Source organism: Rhamphochromis sp. 'chilingali' (genome assembly GCF_963969265.1).
Source record: "Rhamphochromis sp. 'chilingali' genome assembly, chromosome: 7".
Classification (NCBI taxonomy): Eukaryota; Metazoa; Chordata; class Actinopteri; order Cichliformes; family Cichlidae; genus Rhamphochromis; species Rhamphochromis sp. 'chilingali'.
The window spans coordinates 20,632,566-20,654,635 of record NC_137934.1 but is presented as its reverse complement, the minus strand read 5'-3'; the positions used below and the strand labels follow the sequence as shown (position 1 = coordinate 20,654,635).

The following is a 22,070-nucleotide window of genomic DNA, read 5'->3' as shown; positions in this document are numbered from 1 at the left end:
GGCGCTGACTGATTTTAGTGTGAATCGCTGCTTTTAAGTGCAGATGTAGTTTGGTTGGTACTCTAAAAATCCCAAAATTGATACCCAGCCGTACCTCATTGGTTGGTGAGGGGTTTGCTGGAGGTTGCTGGCTGTTAGGTCACACAAAGAACGTGCTGCACTAAAAACGTCCCTGTGATTGCCGGTTGCTCCGGCAGATTCCTGCATTCGGCTGTAGTTTGCATGGAGACAAGTCTATGCAAATACTGCAAACTGGTTTTGAATGTTTTTTTGTTGGTAATGACTGTCGTGTGGCAGGGAAAGTCTGACAACCACCGGCTTGAAGGGGATGGGTCGAGGAGCCAAAACAGTGTTTCACACAGTGTGAAGTGAGAAGCTGCAAAAATTCCCGGTGAGAGATAAAAAAGGATTATTTCAAAGTGGGGAAACTAACTGCACTGTTACACTCTGAAATCAAGTCAAATGGATCCACTTTAAGTCACTGTAGAATAAAGTGCTGTGGGATTGTGGTTGGAGAAAAGCGCTCCAAGTGGTCGATAAGAGCAGAAAAGGGGTTGTATAAAAGACGGAGCGTTTACTGTTTACAAAATAATGGACATTTGCCTATTTTGCTAAACACAGTGGACACATTTCCCTAAACTGTATTCTACTTACTACTTGGCGCTCTTCTACAGACCTCAATTTGCATTTATGTACTATTACTGCATGTAGTCAGCTCTGTTATCTCCTGTGTGGATGAATGATTCACCCTCACTTTACCTTTACCTAGTGCCCATAGATGGACAGATGTCAGCTGTCTTTAATCGCCTTCACAACGTCCTCATAGTTTGTTAGCACTTTATTATGTGTAATAATGGCTGCACACGAAGAGTAGACTAATAAGTTGTATTAACAACTTAACAATTGTAGCTTTTATTCCACAAACTCTTGGAAACAGTCAAAGTGAGGACGGAGCTGCATTTTCAGCTGAATGTGTGGCAGCGTCCATGTTGATCTATCAGTGCGATCGCACCCCAAACCCCCTGTCTGCAGGCTCCTTTGGCATCTCATTGATACTGCTGGCTGTTAGCTGAGGTGTGTGTGTGCGTGTGTGTGACAATCAGACATAAAACACGGTGTGAAAGACACAAGCACTTACTCCTGCTTCAGGCCTGCATGGTGCCATGAGACTGTGGGTTAGGTGGGAGGCGGCCCGCTCTCATGCGGTCTGAAGTGTTATGTTTTTTCACCTCTTCTAACACATGTGAAAAGCCAGGTGGTGGAGGTTGCACACACAGTTGTCTCCTGAATGCAGTGTGGCTGGAGCTGAAGGATGTGTGGATGTGTGTTCTCATGGCTGCAGTTTGACCTCTAGTCTCCACCAAAGGAAACCTCAAACCGCTGTCCTTTCCTCCACTATTTTGTCTTTTTCAACATCTGAGTGTCTAACTCCAGCACTGTCCCACACGCCTGGATTGCTTTGCTTTGACTTCATTTCTCTGTGTAAATCTTATCTTCGTGTTTAGCTTCCAGCCTTCTGTGTGTGTTTTTTTGCATGAATTAGTATGAAAAGCTGCGAGTCTCCTGCTTAGTAAGTGGAAGCACTATTTGTTGTCCTTATCATGCAATCACCATGCCACTGTTCATGCAGTGATGGTAATCATGATGAACACACACACTGCTGATTACAGATGAAGCATGCACATTTTAAATTGAATCAGCAAGTTCTTTATTGTTGTTTTTTTTTTTGTTTTTTTTTTTTTCATTTTACTTTCACTGTTCATTTTTCTTCTGTCCTTTGGATTTGGCAGACCTTTCCTTGACTTTGTTAGGACTTTGTCAGGTAAAATTATGCCCGGTAGTGTGGAAAATAAAAATTATAGGCTTTTTTGTTTTTATTGCTGTTAACTTGTGGGTTGTTTTCTCGTGTTTCCATCCTTCTCAGGTCCATGGGGTCACATAAACTACATGGAGTGAAAACCAAGTTAGTAAACTGACTGTAAGATTGGTGACCAAAAACCGCAGTTCCTCTAGTGCCCACTTGAGGCTGACTCTAAAAGCAAGTCAGTCCCCATACACTCCCATGTTAAAGGGCTTTAGTTTTCAGCAGAAATAAACAACATTGCACACAACATTTATGGTTAGCAGAAGACGAGTCCCTGCTGACTTAGGTGCCCCCTCTGTCTTTTTCTGAAGTGTTACATGGGGAACGTATTAAGATTGTGAATTATAACCGGCATGTTAGCATAGCAATACTGACATTCGCAGATTCACTAGCGTGGCTTTTGGCTGCTTTTTCCTTGAGCTGCGTTTCTCCTGCATTTCTTTATAACTTGATTTTTTTTTCTTTAAATCTAGCCCTGAAGTACAGCCTGATTCTTCAAGTCTAACCAGGTTAAATCGATGTTAACAGGGTAACAGGACAGGCACTTTCTGAGCCAAATAAAGGTCAACAGCTCCTTCCCCCTAGAAGACTACAGTAATGTTTGTCGAATGATTCCCATTTAGCTGCAGGAGGGCAGGAAGTGGGGAGAAAACATACACACTAATCAGAGGCTGTCAGTACTTTCCAGTGGCTCTGACGCAGCGTTACCCTTGAATAAAGGTTTAACGCAGTTTAGCGGAGTTGCTGCAGCTGTAAGATGTGGCTTTGTGATTGTGTGTGTCTGTGTGGTCCTACGTTTAACCTGCTGGGTGAGCATCTGTTCAGCTCTCTTGAGTTTTCCTGGCTTTCTGGCCTCTTCTTAACCTTTCTCCTTTTCACTGTGGATCACCCACTTTGTTCAGACCAAACACTTCCAACACCCACCTTCCACATTTTGTTTGTCTGTCCTTTTCTCTGCCAGGTAGTCTGCTGCCGAGTTCATGACCTGTGTTGTGAATACAAAACGATTATGCAGCTGCGAGACTTCTCTCTGGTTTAAGCGAAAGGAGCCTGTTTACATCTGTCGCAGTGGTGGATACCTGAAAATCTGATTAGCCATGCTCCCCACTACCAGCTTCTGATCAAAGGCACCGGATTCATTTCCGAAACGGAGGCCAAAAGGCCTGAAAACCGGGACTGCTGTATAATTTTAAGACATGCTCTCTGCTGCCGAGGCTCCCATTTCCAATATCCCGGTGCCTGTGTGTGCTGGTTATTTAAGGAGAGCTCTTCCCAGTGTGGACAGAGCTCTGTGACATTATGTGGGCTTTTTTTTTTTTTTTTTTTTTTTTTATAAGAATGAATCAAGTTCAGGATGATTATGAATTATCCAGTTTCTCCTGTATTTTCTTATGAAAACACAATTACTGCTAACTAGGTAATCCTACAATTTCCTTTGATGTCATATTTTTCTCACATCCTATCACTGGATGCCAAGTTAACTCCATTAGTAGTTCGTTGGTGGTTCATTCAGCTCTCCAACATTATTGGATAAAAAACAACAACTCATGGCTTAGTAAGACTACCCTCTCACCTTCATCCCCATCATCCTCTGACGACCACCAGGGCCGAGAAATGAAGCCACTTCAAGACTCAGCCTGAATCCGCTTCAGGCTGGCTCCAAAAGTGAGTCAGTCCCGTAGGCTCCATTGTTTAAAAGTCTAACTACAGGTGGGATAAATGTGTTTACAGCCTGTTATAAAAATGCTTTGGCCCTCTGTCTCTTGGTGCCTTTTGAAGCATTTTAATGGGGTTACTGACAGATAATGGGACCTGTTGTATTTCCAAATGTGGTAACTTCTGGCTACAAAACAATTTGGTGACTTCACTGTAGCTACATCCATCTTTTATATATATATAGTCTGCGTTATGTTGGTGCCTGCTGGGGGAGTTTGAGGTTGCATTGCTATGAAAAAGGCAAAAGAAAACTGTTGTTATGTTTTTGAGTCCTAAAAATATTTCAGTGAAGACCAAAGCAGAGCTAAGTTACAGTGAATGTCTGACATCTGCCCCCTGTTGGCCAGGAGATCTGTTAATACCACTTTATTACACAAATTTGTGTTTTGCCTTCATCTGATCAGAGAAATGTGAATATGTTTTCAGTTAGGAATCGGTGTTAAGGTAAAGCATCATCTTTAACTTCAACTGTTTCCCTACATTGTTATGTGGGCTTGTCTGTCATCTAATACTCTCATTATGAAGTTCTTCTGGAGCTTCTTCCAAGCTTCTGGAGGGGGTGAGCTCAGAGCCTGATTACTTGCAGAAACCTTGTTCTCGGTTTCTGAGTCATGCTGAAGGCATCAGGGTCACATAAAGTGTGTGTGTGCGTGTGTGCGTGTGCGTGTGCGTGTGTGTGTGTTTCATTTCCTGTGCTTTTGACCCTGCATGAGTTGGCTCCGTGCCTTGCTCTTTTTCTTTTCGGTTCTTGGCATCAGTCTTACTTTCCTTTCCTTCTCTCCTTGGATTTATTTGCTTCTTCCTGGAAACATTTGCATTAAATCTCACAAAGTGTTTTTGGGTTTTTTTTTTGGTTTTTTTAAAAAGAGCCTCTTAAAAGTGTTTAAGTCAGAAATAAGTATATTAAAATACTTAAAAAATGCAAAACAAAATTCTAAAATATATGTTCAATTTGTCAATATGTTTGTTAAACCGTGAACAACATGGATGTAGCTTAAGAAGTGAAGCATGCGTTCTTTCTAATGGCCAGCAGGGGGAGACTCAGACGTCCAACCGTAGATATGTGGCGTTAGTACGTAGTTGTAGTTACGTAGATAGATGTCCTGCTGAATTTGGATGTTACTATCTAACTTCACGTCAACTGTCATTTATTACGAGCAGCAAAGCAACTAAAGCTGTGCACGATTAATAACAACTAAAGGTCATTTATTTGTTGTTTAGGTGTTTGTTATTCTATTAACAAGAAACTTAAAGTCCCTCATCGTTGTGTGAAAAAAGAGCTTTTAGTTTGTTCCCTTGTAAGAGGAATTTTTGTGATTGGTTGGCCCTGACAAACTGTAAGCTTGAAGAGCTGGTGGGTTGTAGCAGTTAGGCGCATAACCTTTGCTTTGAGGGCAGACGGTCTCTGATTTCGATTTGTCAAGTCCCACTTTTTAAGTTTGACTTTGAGTTTTAAGTTTAGCAAGTGTTTGCAGACAAGTTGGGGTCCTCCGTGCAACAAACTCTGGGCAATTTGGTGACGATCAAAGCTGTAGAGAGGAAATCTTCATATGTGGGGGATTAGCTTTTGACTCACAGGGACTACTTGCATATACTCTGAGCTCATTATTTAAAGCTTTTTAATATGAGCATACATTGTCGTAACAGAATAAATACAAGAGGAAATAAGGAGAAGCAGAACGGGTCAAATCCGAGTATTTTAGCAGCTGAAAAGTGCGACTAAAATAGAACTGGCTCTCAGGACAAAGCCCCATTTGTTGTGCGTGTGTCTTTTTTGTTGTTGTTTCTCCATTTTTCATTTTGTCTCTTTTGTCCGTTTACATCTCTGTCTCGCACACAGCAGTGGAAATAAAGGAGCTCTACCCATTTGCAGTCAGTCACATTGTTACGACTAAATGAAACCACATGTTAGATTTTACTTCACTGAACACATGCACCACACTGAACACGACTGGCTCGGTCTGCATGTGAAGCTCTCCAATAAATCTGCTTTCATGTGTAGAGCTCTGCAGATTGAGTTGGACAGTTTGTTTTATTTCTGTTTTTTTGGAGTGTTTTTGGACATTAGGTCATTTTAGCATCTCAGTGGTAATTAGTGTTGGTGGGGAAGGAGGCAGGAAGGTTGTGGGAAGGTCAGGACATTTGTCTCTCATCCATCTCTGTGTGCGTTTGTGTGTCTGTTTTCCTGTAATTGCTTCTTGTTTGTTACAGTGTTGCTGCCCCTTTGTATTAACCTCCATTTGAATGTCGTAAGCAGTAAATAGCCGCATGTCATGTGTGGGTTGAATAGTTGGTCGTGCATTTCATTTGGTAGTGTATCACCGGGTAAGATCTGAAACGGAGCATGTCTGCCTGGACAAACATCCGCTCCAGATCTGTATCTGAAATTCCAACAAACACACAAGGAACATGGAAGTGGCAGGAATCCAAAGATCTGAGGCAACACGTGACGGGAAACTTCAACCACATATATGGCTGGATATTACTCTGCTCCCTCCCATTTTTCTAAGAGCATCTCCGTTCATTACTGTGGCATTGAGATAAAATGTGGTTCTTAAAATAACCAGAATGTTCAGTAAAACCTGATAAGGTGTAATACAAATGTTCACCTTTAAAGTAAAAGTGCTTCAAACGCTCCCACTTGTGCTGTGAAGGCACCTTTTCAAGTTTCACAACGGCTTAGCGAGTAGCTGGTGAGTGTTTGCTGACAAGCTGGGATCATACATGATAACCATGGACGTCCGCAGCAGTCTGCAGGAGATGGACGCGATCGTGAGGAGGATTTTCAGTGCACCACCGATATGCCCTCGCAACCAATTGTAGCTAATGACAGCATTCAACAAGTAGTGTTACAGGGGGGTCACTGACCTGTAGCAGCCACTCACAACCCACAGAGTTGTTGTTGTTGTTGTTTTATTTATTTTTATTTTTTTAAATAACCTTTCGATCATTAGTCTCCAGTTGGGTTTCAACACGTCTGTATCTGTAGGCCTGTATGAGGTCTCAATGATTCAGTTATCAACATTCTTACTGACACGGACTCTGAGGTAACAGAAAAATCACTTAATTACTCTTGTTTTCTTATAGATAACCATTAAGTATCAGAAAACTCTTGTTGTCTGGTTTGTTCGTTTGTTTTTGTTTTTTAAAATTCAATATAATTTTAAAGATTTCTCAGCCAGCTGATGGGTTTGGATAACTTTGAGGCACTTTGCAGTTTCTGATTCGAGAGCTGCTTTGGTTCAGAAATTTTGTAGCGGCTCCACCACATGTGATGGACTGGAGGGAGCAACTAGTTCCTTATTTCAATTATTCAGTTGTGAAAACAGCTCATGATTAATCCTCTGCTGATTGGCGTATTAGTTATAATTAGTGGACTGTTTCAGGTCTTCAGCTGATTGCAGATGAACCAGAAATGTGCGCACACACACACGTGCTGACCTTTTACAGCTGTAGTAAACACAATTAGCACAGAGTATATTTTTGCCAAAGCTAATTACAGATTTCTGCGTGCTCCTCTGGTTTGTTATCCGTGCAGTCTCCAGAAAAGCTGTTTTTATTGCTCTGTTTCGGTTGTTATTTCCTGTTGTGTGTTATTGTGATTCCTCACATCAGTTGGTATTTCCTGCAGGTCTGCTTGTCTGCCGCGAATGAGCCCACTCCTCCACCCTTTCCCCTCTTTCACTCTTGCTCCATCTCAACTTTCTGTTCTTTTTCTCCTCCTCCTCTTGTACTTCACCCCCCTCTGTTTGTGTGTGTGTGTGTGTGTGTGTGTGTGTGTGTGTGTGTGTGTGTGTGTGTGTGTGTGTGTGTGTGTGTGTGTGTGTGTCCTGCTCCAGTTATGAGGTGATTAGTCATATGGTATCACTTTATTTTGCCTGTAATGGAAAGTGCTCACTGCCAGAAACGCCCCTCTGTCAGCTCCCCACCTTGGTTCTCCTCCTCACTTTTCTCTGCGTTTATTCTCCGTCGTTCTTTTTATTTCATCCATTTGCTCTCATTTTATTCCCTTTCATCATCCCTTTAAATTCTTCTCATTCCTCGTTTAACCTCCCACCCGTTCTCCTCAGCACTTTTTCCTCCCCCCCCTTGTCATCTTCTATTTCCTCATCTCTCCAGCCTCTCTAATGCAGCCCACCCTCCTCTCTTCATAGTGGATGACGAACTAGGTCTACTCCACCCAGCTAATAAAGAAAGCATGCTTAGAACCAGAAAGGAAAGGAGCATTTCACCAAAAGATTTCAAAACCCCAAAATCTGGCAGCATATATACTGCATTTAATTAAGACTCCCATGAGTGACATTTTGAGTGATAGTTTACCAGAAAAAAATCCGAGTGGTTGTTGACTTTTGTTCCAGGTTGGCTGACTGTGTCCGCTCTGATAAATATTCTACATGCATCTTGCTCTTGAGCAAGCCTAATGTTGTGTCAATTAGAGAGGCGTTTGGTTGGGAAGAGCGATAAACACAGAGGGAGAGAGGCAGCGGGCGGCTGAGTGTTGACATTTCGTGGCTGCAGGTCTGATTGTGGAGGAATGCGAGGACGTCTCGGTCATGTCAGCACTGGATGACGGGTTTACGGGTCATTCACAGCAGAAACAGCCAGACTTACTAAAACACCGGCGCCATCCCAGCCTGCTCAGAGTAAACCAGCTAAAACAAAAATCTTCACCTGCCTCCATGGGTGGCAGGTAAATGGTTTGTTTTGTTTAGTTTTTTTCACAGATGTTCTCAATATTCTTTATTAGCATAAATCACATATGTAAATCCAAAGTGTACAAGAGCTTAGAGAGCCTCTTTAAAAACACAAGACAAGCTCAACAGAATTACATCCAATACGATGAAAACTAAGCCGCTTCCTTCAAGTAAATATGATAAATGATGAACAATGTATGCAGCTCTTTTGTATTTAAATGAACATTTTAGCTGCATAAGTGAAACTGGAAAGGAAGATGAATATTTTTAGACTGTGTGGGATGTAAATGAGCGACTGAACTACTGTGGAAAAACCGCTGGGCGCTTATGAGCTGAACACACGCGTGTTGTTTGCTGTCAGAATAGAGATGAGATGTGAAATTTAGCATTTCCCACACAAAGTTTTTATGGCCACACGAGTACATTCAATAATTATTTCTTAAATCTATCTGAGAGATAAACACCAGCTGTCGTGGATGAACTGCTGGGCAATCGCGTACTTTTATTCTGAAAGTTCAGTTGCTGATAATCGGCTGGTCATGCCCTTCCTGCCTTGTGCATTTCTTGGAGGTTTTCTTGATGCCAAGGTTTCTAATTTGGCCTCGTTTCTGGTTCTGAACGACGGCGAAGTTGAAAAAAGGCTCCATTGGGAGGCAGCTGAATGACATTGAGGCCTGCTGGAACTTTCATCCTGCCAGCATGACGAAAAGGTGATGGAGAAAACGATAAATGGAAAAATGACAAAGAAAGAAGGACGTGGTCTTAAAAGTACACCGAGCATGTACTGGCGCAAGGAGGTGTGAGCTGATATGCCTTAGTGTATTTTATTTTTATTTATTTATTTTGTAATGTCTGGTTTTCAAAACTGAAGTCCTTTTGATTAATTGTCCAATCCCACCTTGAGTCCCTGCGGCTGTTCATTTTTCATTCTCCAGTTTTTTTGGGGCTTTTTTTTTTTTTTTTTTTTTTTTTAACTGTTACTCCCACGAGAAATCATAATTTTCTCAGTTTCTTGTTAAACCTTACGCTTAAATGACTTTCACTGGTTTCATGTTGCAGTCTTGTGCTGGAAGATGTTCTGAAGACTGATTAAAAATGTGGAAAAAGATACTTCAGTGAGCAGGGTTTGAGCAATTCACAATTCTTGTGAATTGCTCAAACCCTGAGCTGCTGGTTCTGTGTGAAAGTTTGGAAAAGGTAACAAAATCCAAACAAGCACCCTCAGGAAAAAAATAAAGCGCGTTGTACCGCTCTCTCCACCCCCTTTCATATGACATAATACTCAATGTGGTTTCTTGAAATTTTTATTTTCAAGGTGAACTGTGACCTTGAGTGTTAACTATGAAGGTCAAGGTCCCCCAAGGCCTAGTCTATTATTCTGCTGTTTATTAGCTACAAATTTTTTATGAATTGTCTAGAAGGTTTTTACAGATTTTTCATGTTTGGTGTGACCTCAACCTTGAACTGATTTTTTTTTATTTTTCACTAAAATTAAATCCACTCGAACTGTTATTGACATCTACCATCACACAACATTTTACAGTGCCATCTTGAAAACTGTAATCGTCTGTTTGCTAACAAACAGACGATTACATACTCGTTCCCTTCGCCAAGAGAACCATCAAATCTGTGCATCTGGAGAACAGTTACACCCCTAAAAACACACACGATGCCTGCCTAATAGTTGTATTTAGCAGATCTGATTAGCCACAACAATAAAACCAATTGCTTAAAATTTTGTAGATCATGCCATCAAAACAGCTGTGACCTGTGGGCTCAAGGACAAAAGGACCTCTTAATGGCGTCCTGTGGTTTCTGGCATCAGGATGTTTGGAGCGGGTCCATCCTGAGAATCGCTGTTTGAAGAGAGAAGTAGGAGTTTTGAAGGCACGGTCAACACCTTGAGCTCTCTGTTGCTCCTCGAGATGCTGCTGAGAGAGTTTGACAGGTTTGTGGTCCGACTTGGGAGGCCGCTGCCATTGGGGAGTGCTGCTACCAAGTTTAGTGGGCAGTGTGTGGAGTAAGGTCTACATGAATGCCAGGACTCGGTGTTTCCAAGCAATTTTATAGCTGATCTGGTCTATTACATTACTAACACTGAGGAAAAGCTGTCCTGTCCTGATACGTGTTCTCAAACTGACTTCAGAGGAGGTGGAACCTGGGAAGCGGCGAGTTTTAGCTTAAAAATATCTCCATTACATATTCAGAAAATGAATTTGTATCCGAGGACATATAGCATAAAAAATGGGTTGAGTGATAAGTTACTCTAACAGCATATTGATGCATATGGTCCTTTCCCCTCCATCATCTGCTCCTCCTGTTAAACCAAAGTGTGGAGCAGCTGGAATCTTGCATTAATGCGGCAACAATATTTAGCTGAATTTGAAAGCTGATTGGCATAAAAATAATCAGAGGGAAGCAATTCAGGGTGGTGTGAATGGCTCGAGTTCAAGGTCGTGTCAATGTTACGGGGTTTGAAATGGAAATGTGTGAGTGATGTAGATGGGGAAATAGCATGTGTGTGACTCCACGGGAGGCAGACATGGCATACTAAAGCTGCATTTCATTAGTGTGTGTGTGTGTGAGTGAGTGTGAGGGATAGGGAGCTGCCAAACAGGAGGACATCAATGCCAGCAACTGATAAACACACAGATTTGCTTCAGGGTTATTTCTCAAGGACACAGACGTACACACCGCTGTCTGGGTGTGCTCGTGGGTGAGTCTGTCTCATATCAGTGTGAGGTTTCCTGCATATTACCAAAACAAGCTCCACCTCTTAGGCAAATGTCTGTTTTCTATCCATTTCAGCTACAGAAATCTCCCAAACAAACGCCTCTGGGTTTAAATTAGATCACGGTTGAAGAATTAGGAGCAACGTAGCAGGATGAGTGAGGGTTTGAGCAGAACTGCTTTAGATGCAGATGAAAACATATTTGCGATGGTATTCATGTTTGAAATTGTCATTTTGATATGTTTAAGTAGCCTTCTTGCCAAGACTTAAATGAATAAATGTGTGAAAGTTTGATCTCCCCCTTCAACTTTATTGCGTTATCGTGATGTGTGCTTGGCTTTCTTTCTACGCCCTCCAGGGAGGGTTGTTTGCTGGGGTGAGTGGCATAGCCTCAACATTGCATCATGACATTTAAAGAAATTTGCATTTAGCCAAGGAAAAAAAGTAGTCTAGGTGGCATTTTCATGGAACTTTTCAATAGAAGTAGAGATTAACTGCTTACTTTAATCATTATTATTAAACTTAACTTAACCCTGTAACTCTTCAGGAGCTGCACAAATTCCCATCATACAGTAAAATCTGGGATGTTGCACTAAATGGTGCTGACAGGGCTGGTTAGATTTGTGGTTGATTTGTCAAAGTTGAGCTGGTTTCTATACTCGGGTGCAGTTGATGGAGTTATATTTTTGCTTTAAGTGGTCAGCTGAGCTGGGAAAACTTTTCTTTGCATATTTTGCAAGACAGAAGTTTTGTTCTTTGGTGAACTTCCTCAAAGTAGCTTTTTAAAGTACTAAATCGTCATCAGAGGCAGACACGCTGCTCTCTTTCTGGTCTTGTGTTGTTGCACAACCCAGAGAATGTCAACACAAGACGTCGCTATATCATTGACATCGCAAAATGGCATCATTTCCTCTGATGGATGAGTTTGAATCTGGAATATCAGAAGCTTTTCGTATTACAAGCTAGTTAGCATTCTGATTTTAGCATTACAATTAAAAGTGCACATAGCTGCATAGTTGTTAGCATTTGAATGGTGTTAATAAAAACAATTCTTATGATGATACTAAGAGTTTTCTGGAAATGACACAATTGTGTTAATCTTCTGTGCTCTACTTCTGAGCATGTTTCAGTTTTAAATTCTGTGTTTTGTACTTTTTTGTTGGAAAATGTTTTTTGGTAATGGATTAAAGTGGTTAAACTTCTCTAACAATGTATTTTCTGTGTGCTTCAACTGCAGAGATAAAACTATTGTTATCTGCCTCCAGAAGCCCATATGTGCTCGATTCTACTCTGATTTATCTTTCCAGACACAGACACTGATAGATCTCCAGGTGTTTCATGGATTTCCATCGAATATTTGATGTGCACTCAGCTGTTGTTAATGCCAAACTTTGCAGCAAACAGATCAGAGCAGTCATGGAGGAAAGAGTTGTGTCAGGAGAAAGAAATGTTCAGGGTAGGGCGAAGGCATGACGAAAGTGAAACAGACAGGAGTGCGGAATCAGAGGAGGTTAGAGCGAGGAGTTTAAAAGTGGGATTCTTGATTGATAAAAGGCTTTTGAGGCCGACGCTGGCAGTTCTCCCGTCATTTTCATGTCTTTACATTTCTACCATGTGTCTGCAGACCGCAAATGATTCTTCATCAGGATTTGGACCACAGTGGGACGTATGAAGGCTTTGCCCCGCTTTTAATCCTCGGAAGGGACCTATTATTTTCAACTAATAGCTTTGTATGATCCACAGTTTCAAATAATCTCCATTCATCTTTTTCTCAGCCTTTTACATAGATGGTGTAAAAGATGGAAATGGCCACAATGACGTCACATGTTGGTGGTCCCTTTTTTGAAGCCTGGAGCTGAGTGTTTTCACTGTCGCCATCTTGCTGTTTTGAAACAGGATGTGCTGAGTGAGGGGTGGAACCGGACTGTTTTTAAGAGTGATTTTTGATGTTTCTTGGAGTGTTTGTAGCACCTGTGGAATATTTGCAGCCATTTACAAGGTAAATCCATCAGTATCTGTGTATTTGGTCGACACAGTGGATTGGTCATTTTCCCATTTAGAAATACTAATAGGTTTTAGTTTCTTCCTATTTTTCACCTTTGTCTTGTTGCTGTTTGGGCAAAATTGCTCCTGCTTGCAGCTGTATGCATGTTTGAACCCCGAGTCACAGCGGTTGGTGGTGATACCTCCGCCCCCAACCATCTGCTCTCAGAACATGCAAATTTTTGCTTTTTTTTCCAAATGTATTCCCCAAAGTCTTGGCAGTAAGAGGGGAAAAAGGTAAATATATTTTGACTGCCACACATCAAAAACTGCGTTTTTGCTTTTCTCTGACAAACAGGGTTGGGGGTCATCATCTGAGACCTCATGGAGTTCAGTCCGTCCAGTGGTTGGCGGTGCAGAAGGCGGCAGTTGGATGTAAGCGATGTAAACAAGTATCAGCACGACTATTAGAGCTAAAGCACTGTGCGAATACCAACAAGTCTCAGAGCCAAATGGTGATATGATTGGTGTGTTTTACTTCAGTTCTGTAACCCATGTACATGGCGTTTGTCAGCGTGCCCCGTCTACCAGCAGACTGGATTTTCAATTTCACTGTTTAATTTCTTTTTCTCCCATTTTGGTCAGAGTTACATCAGTGTTGGAGATTAAACTTCTGCCAGTATGAGAAAGTCTGCTTTGATCTGAGCGATGTACATTTTTTTCATCAGAATGTGAACACAAGACTCTATGCCGACATCTGAGCGCCTGCCAGTTTGCCTGTTTCTTTGTTTTATTATTTTTGTTAGGAGCAGACAGGGGACTAAACTACAGTGCACCAACTAGGCAGACTCCAAGTGAAGGTTAAACAGTATAACAGGAGCAAATGCCTATCTGCTTGTTCATGTGCATTTCTACAAGGGGGCGTATTCCCAGCCACAAACTAACATCTAAAGTGCCATAATTCAAGTGGTTGGCAACTTATTTTAGCAGGTTTTACGCAATCTGCAGTTGATTGTCTGCTAAAAATGTTCAGTCACTGCTAAACATCTAAACTTGGCACAGAAAGTAAAGAAATCTGTGTTTGGTCGATTATTTCTTTGTTGTGGGGAAATGCAGTTGTGGGTTGCGTCCATGAACAACTTGCCAAATCTTCGCTGCTTATGGCAAACGGCTTATTCTGTAAACAACATAACCAGACTGACTGGCTTGTGACAAATGCTGGTCGAAGAATGAGACCATCCCTCAGCAGTGTATGACCAAGGTGTTGACCAGCATGAGGAGGTGCCAGGCTGCAGGTTCTTCCACATCCTACCGAAGTCCCTGTCTGTTCAATGAATAAATAGTTTCTACAGACTTCAATCATCCAGTCCAATAAATAACAGAAGAAGCTGTTTGGCATTGGCAGAGAAGATTTGGCAAGTTTTATATTAGTGCAACCTACATGCTCAACTACAAAAAGGCATTTTTGGTGCCATTTAAGAGGAGATAAACTTTCCAACAGTATGAGATTTATAGCCAAGAAACATTGTTACCACAAAGAATTCAAAGAAACACAAACTTTCAGACTTTTTATCCTATGTTTAGTCCCACCCCTTCTGTCCTCTCCAGTGAGACTCATTCTTTGGTGGTATAAACTCAAACTTTACCGTTTTGGACTGCAGGTCTTGGTGTTAGAGATCTGGAGGACCACTCTAATGAAATTATGCAGCATGTAGTGCTCTGCTGAGAAGAGACTGCTCTATTATTTACCTCTGAGTACTTTCCAGTTAAAATATTTTCAGAGGTGCACCTTAGACTGTACTATAGCTTGTTATGTTGTGTATCATTCTGGTGCGTGCCTCTGAGACAGCAGGGTTGCTTAACTTTAACTTCAGGTCAGAATAACTTTATTTCAGAGTAGAGCACTGGGAAGAATGTGTTGAAAATGCACAGCGAGTTCATTTTTCTTCTTTTTCAATGATGATTTTTGGATTACAAAAACAAGCCTGTGGCTGCTCGCCCATTATCTTTAGATTAGTCTTTAGAGATGCTTTTCATGAGTCAGCATTAATTTGTTCTCATCTGTCACCTAAAAAAAGGAGCAAATTTACCAAACGAGGAAAAAGCGGAGACGAAAGCTTGTTCTGGGTCTTCACTTGAACTGCTGGTGTAATTCAGGGCAAGTTTAAGTGTGTACAAGCTTTCAAACACATGGGCGAATCAAAGTGCTTTTAATAATGCAGAGAAATGCATTAGAGCAGCATTTAAAAGCACATAATAAGCAACACAGCACTAACAAATAGCCCCGAGTTTAATAAAACTAATGCAGAGAAGCGTAGTATTGACTAATCCACATGCGCAGCTTTTATATTAATCATATCAGCAGTAAATGACACAGCCGCTGCCTGATTTGATAATTAGTTCTTGTGCAACAGAAGGACAGTACGAGCTGTGTGCACGAGTGCAGCTGTAGTTAAGAGGACGGCAGAAAAGAGCGTCTGTCGTGCAGATAAGAGAAGCTTCTGATGCTGGAGAAAAGCTGTCTGGCTGCTATTCAGCTCACTAAAACACGATTCACCTGCTGTGTGTGTGCGCGCAGTGATTGGTAGGTGTAGAGGCTCTGGTCTGTCACTCCCATTAAACACACTGTCCTCATTTTTTGCTCTTTAGTCACCTCAGCCTGCTCCCCATCTCTGTACTCTCCGCTGTCTCTTGCCTCTTCCTTCTCCTGCCTCCCTCGGCATCTCACTTTTTCTGCTTCTCTGTCTCCTCTTCCCAGCAATGCTCATCACTTGCTTGGTTGCTGCTGCTGAGGTTCGGACTCTGGCTTGCTGCGACACACACAGACACACACAGACACACACACTCCAGATACAGCGCTCCGCTACACTGCTCAGGAAATTGGACCCTCAGCAGACTGTGTATTGGAAATGAAATTCCTTTCAGAGACCTACACACACACACACACACACACACACACACACACACACACACACACACACACACACACACACACACAGTTTTAAAGACATAGTTTGTCGCAGTTTGCTGGTTTTAACTATAGTCTTATCTACAGAACCACTATCAGTAGTTTAAGGATGGAGCTGATGGAGCCTTGTTTTCTCTTTATTTCTCTCTGTCTTTCTGTCTCTCTCTGTTGTCTTCCTGACAGTCAGTGTCTCATGCCCACGTGTGCCTCTGACAGATAAGTCATTGATGTTAATTACTTGACGCGTAGCCTGTTGGAAAGACGTCGAGAGTCGGGCACAGAAAAGAAGACCGTGGAAAGATTTGTTACTGGATTTCCAGCATCAGTAAAAGTGCTGATGATTCTCAGAAACTAGATTAGGTTCTGTGATGTATGCAAGTGATCAGTCTGAAGCAAAAAAGCCAGAGCAAGGAGTTGATACTGATTATTTGGTAAAGATGTGCCAGTTGGTGCATCATAGATGGTAATGATCATTATCTATTTGGCCGTTCACAATACTGTGTTCAGAGCTGCCCTAAGTCTTCACCAAGGTGCTGGAAACAGTCCTCAGAGATTTGATCCATGTTAACATGACGGCATCACACAGCTGCTGCAGATTTTTCGACTGCGCCTCTGTGATGTGAATCTCCCGTTCCACCAAAATCCAAAGGTGCTCTGTTGGACTGAGATTTTTGTCTGTGGAGGCCATTGGAGTATAGCAAAGTCATCTGCATGTTAAAGGCAACTGTTTGAGATGATGTGAGCTTTGTGACATGGTGTGTTATCATCCACTTTTCCATTTTCCAATTTTGGGTAGTTGTGTTGTTTGGGTAGTTGTGTTGTGTGAATTGTAGCCTCAGTTTCCTGTTTTTAGCTGACACAAGTGGCACTTGGTGTGGTCTTCTGCTGCTGTCACCCATCTGCTTCAAAGTTCAACCTGTTGTGCATTCAGAGATGCTCTTCTGCATACTTGGGATGACTGGTTGTTCGAGTTACTGTTGCTTTCTGATCAGCTTCAAGAAGCCTGACACTTCTTCTCTGACCCCTGGCATCAGCAAAGCATTTTCATTGAGAGAACAGTAATTTCCTTTCTCTCCACACAACAGCCTGTGGTGTGAGCCTGCTCCTTTACAGAAGAGAACAAGAGCTACTGTTTCCAGCTGTAGTCCACAACAGAATGGGACGGTATTTTTGGAAAGCAGCTAAATGCTTTCCATGACCAGGTCAAAGCACAGCAGTGACCTGGCCATGACATGGTGTTCGTCGGGGATGGCTGTTAGCAGCAACTGAACTTTCACAATAAGAGCGAGGAGGTTGTTAATGGATGAAAAGGTAAAAAGAGAAGATCTAAAATGAATGAAGTAAACCAGGTAAAGGTTGTGTTCTTTTTTCTTTTTTTCTTTTTCAAGGCCTGAACTGAACTCTTATCAGTTTCATTCAATCCTCTGAAAAGTGAAAAAGCAGTTTGGAGGCATCTCATTTTTGTCCCTGTTCTCGCAGCTTGATGAAACTCGAGTCCAGGTGTTTTTAACCCGAAGTTTGTATTTTAAGTTAAATTGAGGATGTGGAGCTGTTTTTCCCACTTGGTGTGAACACATGAAATAATTCAGTTGAAAGCATTCATTTGGTGATTTGCAGGTAAAAAGATGTCTAGACGTCCTAAATATAGTCCAGACTGCAGGTCCACTGAAGTGCTGTTTAGCCTTCGGTTCCACTAAACCTGAAATCTTAAGCTGCAAATCACTGACTCACTGCTTATGACACAAACAACACGAAGGAAAAACACAGCAAAACAGCTGTTTGTTAGCAAAATAGAGTATTGAGAAGTGCCTTTTGTTGGACTGAAACTTGCATTAGATGATTGAATTATCCCATCTCTCATATTTTCCAGCTTGAACAATGATCAGTTTAAAGTTTTAGATAAGATTGTTTGTGCTTTATGCATCACTCATCTGTCTACCTGTTGTAGGACTCCCTCTAGACACCAGTTTGTCTCTGTACTGGCATTACAGAGACAAACTATGCGTCTCTCTGTCAGGCTGACAGATTGAGCGGTGATGAGAAGCCCTCCTGAGGTGGTCTGTGCTTCATGCGTGCATGTGTGCAAATATGTTTGTGTGTGCCGTGGCATTTTATCTGTGTTTCTCGTCTGGAATTCTTCACATCTGATGAGTTAAACTGAGAGCAGGAGGAAGCATTTGGCACTTCCAAGTGCAGATGAGTGTGCGTCAGCCATCCAGTAAAGCTGCTTTGTGTGTTTATTGGTGCAATTTCCCATCTTCACTAAGTAGCTTTCAGAAAATGATTTAAATCAAATTAAGTTTAAAGTGCTTTAAATGCTCTAATAAAAAGCAAAGATGGCAGAACAAATGTGCATCCCCTCTGCTTTTATAAACAGTCAATATCCTAACGGTTGTAGCTGCAGTTTAAAATCTGTCGTTACTTATAAACAGCCGGCTGATGGAGCAGCTTTGTTTTCATTATTTACGTTGTTATGTTGCTCTTAAAATTCATTCCCAGGTGATATTAAAAAACGCTTCGGTTCAGCGCCTTTGGAACTGTAATTTCCTCCGTAGCAAATTTGCCAATTTATCCTCTCAGCTGTTTGCAGCCCTGAACTGGAATCCCCATTAACCTTGAGGCTTAGTCATTTTGGCAAATTCCCATTAACCTCCAGAACGAGTTGTTTGGTGAATTCCTATTAACCTCCAGTATTAGTCGTTTATCAGACAACAAAGAAGTGTTCGTGGGAGCGTTGGAAACTCATTTCTGGCTCATTTGGACATGTGTCTTTTTTTTCTCGCTCTCTCGCTCCCCCACAGAGTGATCAGCGGAGAACAACACATGTAACAGGCAGGTTTGCGTTCTTTAAGGGCTGAACAGATGAAATAAAAATGGTGTAATCCAGAAAAGACGGCCTGGGCTCAAATCAGTTCCAGCTTCTGCCCACAGTCAGAAGTTTTCATTTACGCTTCTAGTCTTTATAAACCCAGTAAAAAAACTGGTCAGTAAAGAACGCACGTCCTGGTGGTAGAGGACTCCGTGAATCCCAGAGGAATGCTAATTTTTCCATGTTTTATACCAAAACAAACATGGTTGTTTTGGTATAAATTGCTCTGTTTATATGTAGTGCAATCTGAGCTGAAAGGGCAAGGAAAACGGAAGAGGTGAGTCTGAGCTTTTAGATCTCACCCTGGGTCAGCACACCTGAATCAAGTGATTAGTTCATCACCAGGCCTCTGGAGAACTTCAAGACATGTTGAGGAGGTCATTTAGCCATTTGAATCATTTGTGTTGGATCACGGACACATCTAAAAACTGCAGGACACCGGCCCTCGAGACCCCTGCTGTAGATAAAAGATGGAAACGACCGCCATGTCTTAGCTTCTAATTTTTAACTATTATTGCATGGCGGACATATGTCAGTCTCAATAAGCACGTTCATCAAAGCATCATCAGGCAAGTTGTCATAAAAGTTTTAACAGAAGAACAAGTTTTTGCAGCATGTTGTAAATATGTATGTTTCTGTTGTAAAGCTAGAAATTTTAACGTGGGAGTCTGTGGGGAGGTTGCCTCGAGTGGCCATTAGAGGAACTGCAGTTCGTGGCACGTCTGCCTCAGCGTTTCCAAATTAGTAATTAACATCCGCCATATTCATATTTCAGTATATTATGAGTAAAATTTGAATTTGAATTTGAATTTGAATAATTGTCTGTGTTCACCCTGTGATAGACTGCAGAGCAGATCAGTGCACACACCCCTCTCTTTTGCTCCATGTGAGCTAGTATAGTTTCTAGGACACTATATGGGCTGTAAATCTGATTTTAGCATGTAATTGACAGCCCTAATAGTTTCTAATCCCGCCGAGAGCCTGTATGATAGGAGAGTGTCGATGATAGATGGAAGTGCAGTGATCGGTCACTCGTTGTTTCACTTTTGCCCCAATAAGTAATAAGTGGCATTCGACTGGATACATTTAGCAATATCTCAGTAACTACTCCTCTCACTCTTTCTCTTGCATCACATGTACTTTCTTCATGTTGGCCTCAGTCCAGCTGAGTGCCATCATACAGCAGCTCATAGCTTATTGAATAAAGCAGAAGCTTCAGCCAGTAAGAGGAGATTAGGTTGCACTCGGTGTGTGTGCTTTCCCTCCCGTGTCTCCTGCTCAGTGGTGTGTATCCATCCTCTCGCGTTTTGGAGGACTAATCTAAGCATGTCCATGAATTCTTCTATAATGTGGACCGCATATCACATAAGGTACAAAGTGAATGCTCGTTCCCAACAGAGTAGTCAGTGTTATATTTTCCTTTGTTATGTATCATGATTGCAAGAATATGCATTGAAATATTGAACTGAAGCAAAGCTGTAAATAAGTGTGGGTTAGACTGATACAGTCTTTTAGAAAAGTTCTACAAGCTCCTGAATCACAGGGTGAACTTTATAAACTGTCTTTTTTATGTGAAAAAAAGAGTTAAGTACTCAGATAAATCTACCACACTTAGTTTTTTGCAAGGCTTTGATTAAATCTAAATGAACAATACATTTTCAAGGATATCAGAAGTGCTATACTCATTATTTGAAGTTTCAAATAGAGGCCACACACTTTGGATACACTGATCGAGGAATATGCAAGAACCACATCCGAGAGAAGGATTTGTAGAGGGAAGATGGAAAATAGACGGCTGGCATTAAGGAGGAGCAAATATGATGTTCAGCAGTCGGAGCGATGCCAAACCAGAAGTGTATTAAGGGAGAAAAATGATTATTGGGAGAAGGAAGGCAAATAGAAGAGGAGATGAAAATGTGAGGAGAAAATGTCAAGAAGTGTAAGATGGTCTGAACCCATGGGTTCCCCGTAGTCAGCCTACGGTTGTGAAACTGAGTAAATATGAGTGAAGGAGGAGTGATGGGTTGAGATGCAGCCTGCAGCCTGGCAGTTTCTTAATGTTCTGTGTCATCTCGGTTAGTGCGATTTCCACAGTGATTTCCCCCGAATCCATTCGGCATTCAGGAGAGGACACAGCACGATGGCACGGAAGATAAAAACAGCGGCTCCCAGCAGCAGGGTGCACACATTTGGACTCAGACTAGCATGCTTCCTCATGCCTCTAATCAGCCCGAAGCAAGTCTGATTATACTTGTGTACTCATACATAGTTAATTTTCACATGTTTGGACGCTCTTTTGACTGGTACTGTTTTCAAATACTGATGGCTTTTTTTTAAAGTGATGTGATTGAGAAAGCGATGGCTTTGGTGCAGGGGTATTAAACTGCTGTGCTTCTGTTTTTCAGTGGAGTGGACTTGAAAATGTTTGCAGAAGGTTGATACATTTTTATTTATTTTTTATCTAAAGTGGATGGAGGGGAGTAGAGTGTTGGTTTCTTAATTTGTGAGGTTACAGTAAAGACTCAAACTAAAAGTGCAACCATAAAATGATTTCTTAAACAGTAATACAATGATGCTTCCACACATTAAAAATCTGGTAGCTGTAGCTCCAATGAGTTTGGTTAAATCTGCAGTAGTTAATATTCCAGAAAAGGCCTAAAATGAACCACGGTGAAGTTGCCTCACAAATTAAGAAAAATAACTAATTGCTGGTTTCAAACCCCACTCTCCAAAGTCCTCTTCTTAGCCAATTGCAGTTACTTTCCCCCCTCTTTATTCCACTTAATATAATTCAAGTGATCTGGTCTGGAAAGGTCTGTGATTGGTCGGTCTTCACTCATGGCTTAGATTTCCTTAAACCTGCACAGAAAAAGCAGAATTGAATTCCTTTCCACAAAAACATGAACAAATGGACTAGTGTATGCATTGATTTTAAAGATCAGTGAAATATGTTTGTGCTGTGAGTGACATTGAACGCACCCATAGTTATATTAGACTGATTAATGTTAGCAGCAGCCTTCTTTCCTTGCAGGTAAAGCCTGCACACCTGAGCAGTGGGGTCGAGTGGATTAATGTCATTGTGAAAAGTCCCTTTTTTCTAAGAATAGCTTAACCAGCTATCTGAATTCCTGAAGACGATCCCGATGAAGCTGTTAATGTCTCAGAAGCTCATCATCATTTGCTTCTTACACGTTGTTAACAGACGTGCTGAAGTCAGCTGCAGGTCCTTTGGTGACTTTGAACTA

General features: G+C 41.6%; 1 protein-coding gene across 3 annotated transcripts in view; it reads left to right on the top strand.

The window, feature by feature from the left end:
- The window catches only part of plxnb2a.1 (plexin b2a, tandem duplicate 1), a 241,960-nt gene that overhangs the window by 17,610 nt on the left and 202,280 nt on the right, over window positions 1-22,070 (top strand). The window contains exon 1 of one of the 3 annotated variants that reach the window (XM_080887370.1): window positions 10,198-10,222. The exons of the other annotated variants lie outside the window; for them this stretch is intronic. The gene's annotated coding sequence lies outside the window, so the exon portion shown is untranslated. Of the gene's footprint in view, window positions 1-10,197; window positions 10,223-22,070 lie in introns of those variants that run through there. 3 annotated transcript variants of the gene reach the window in all.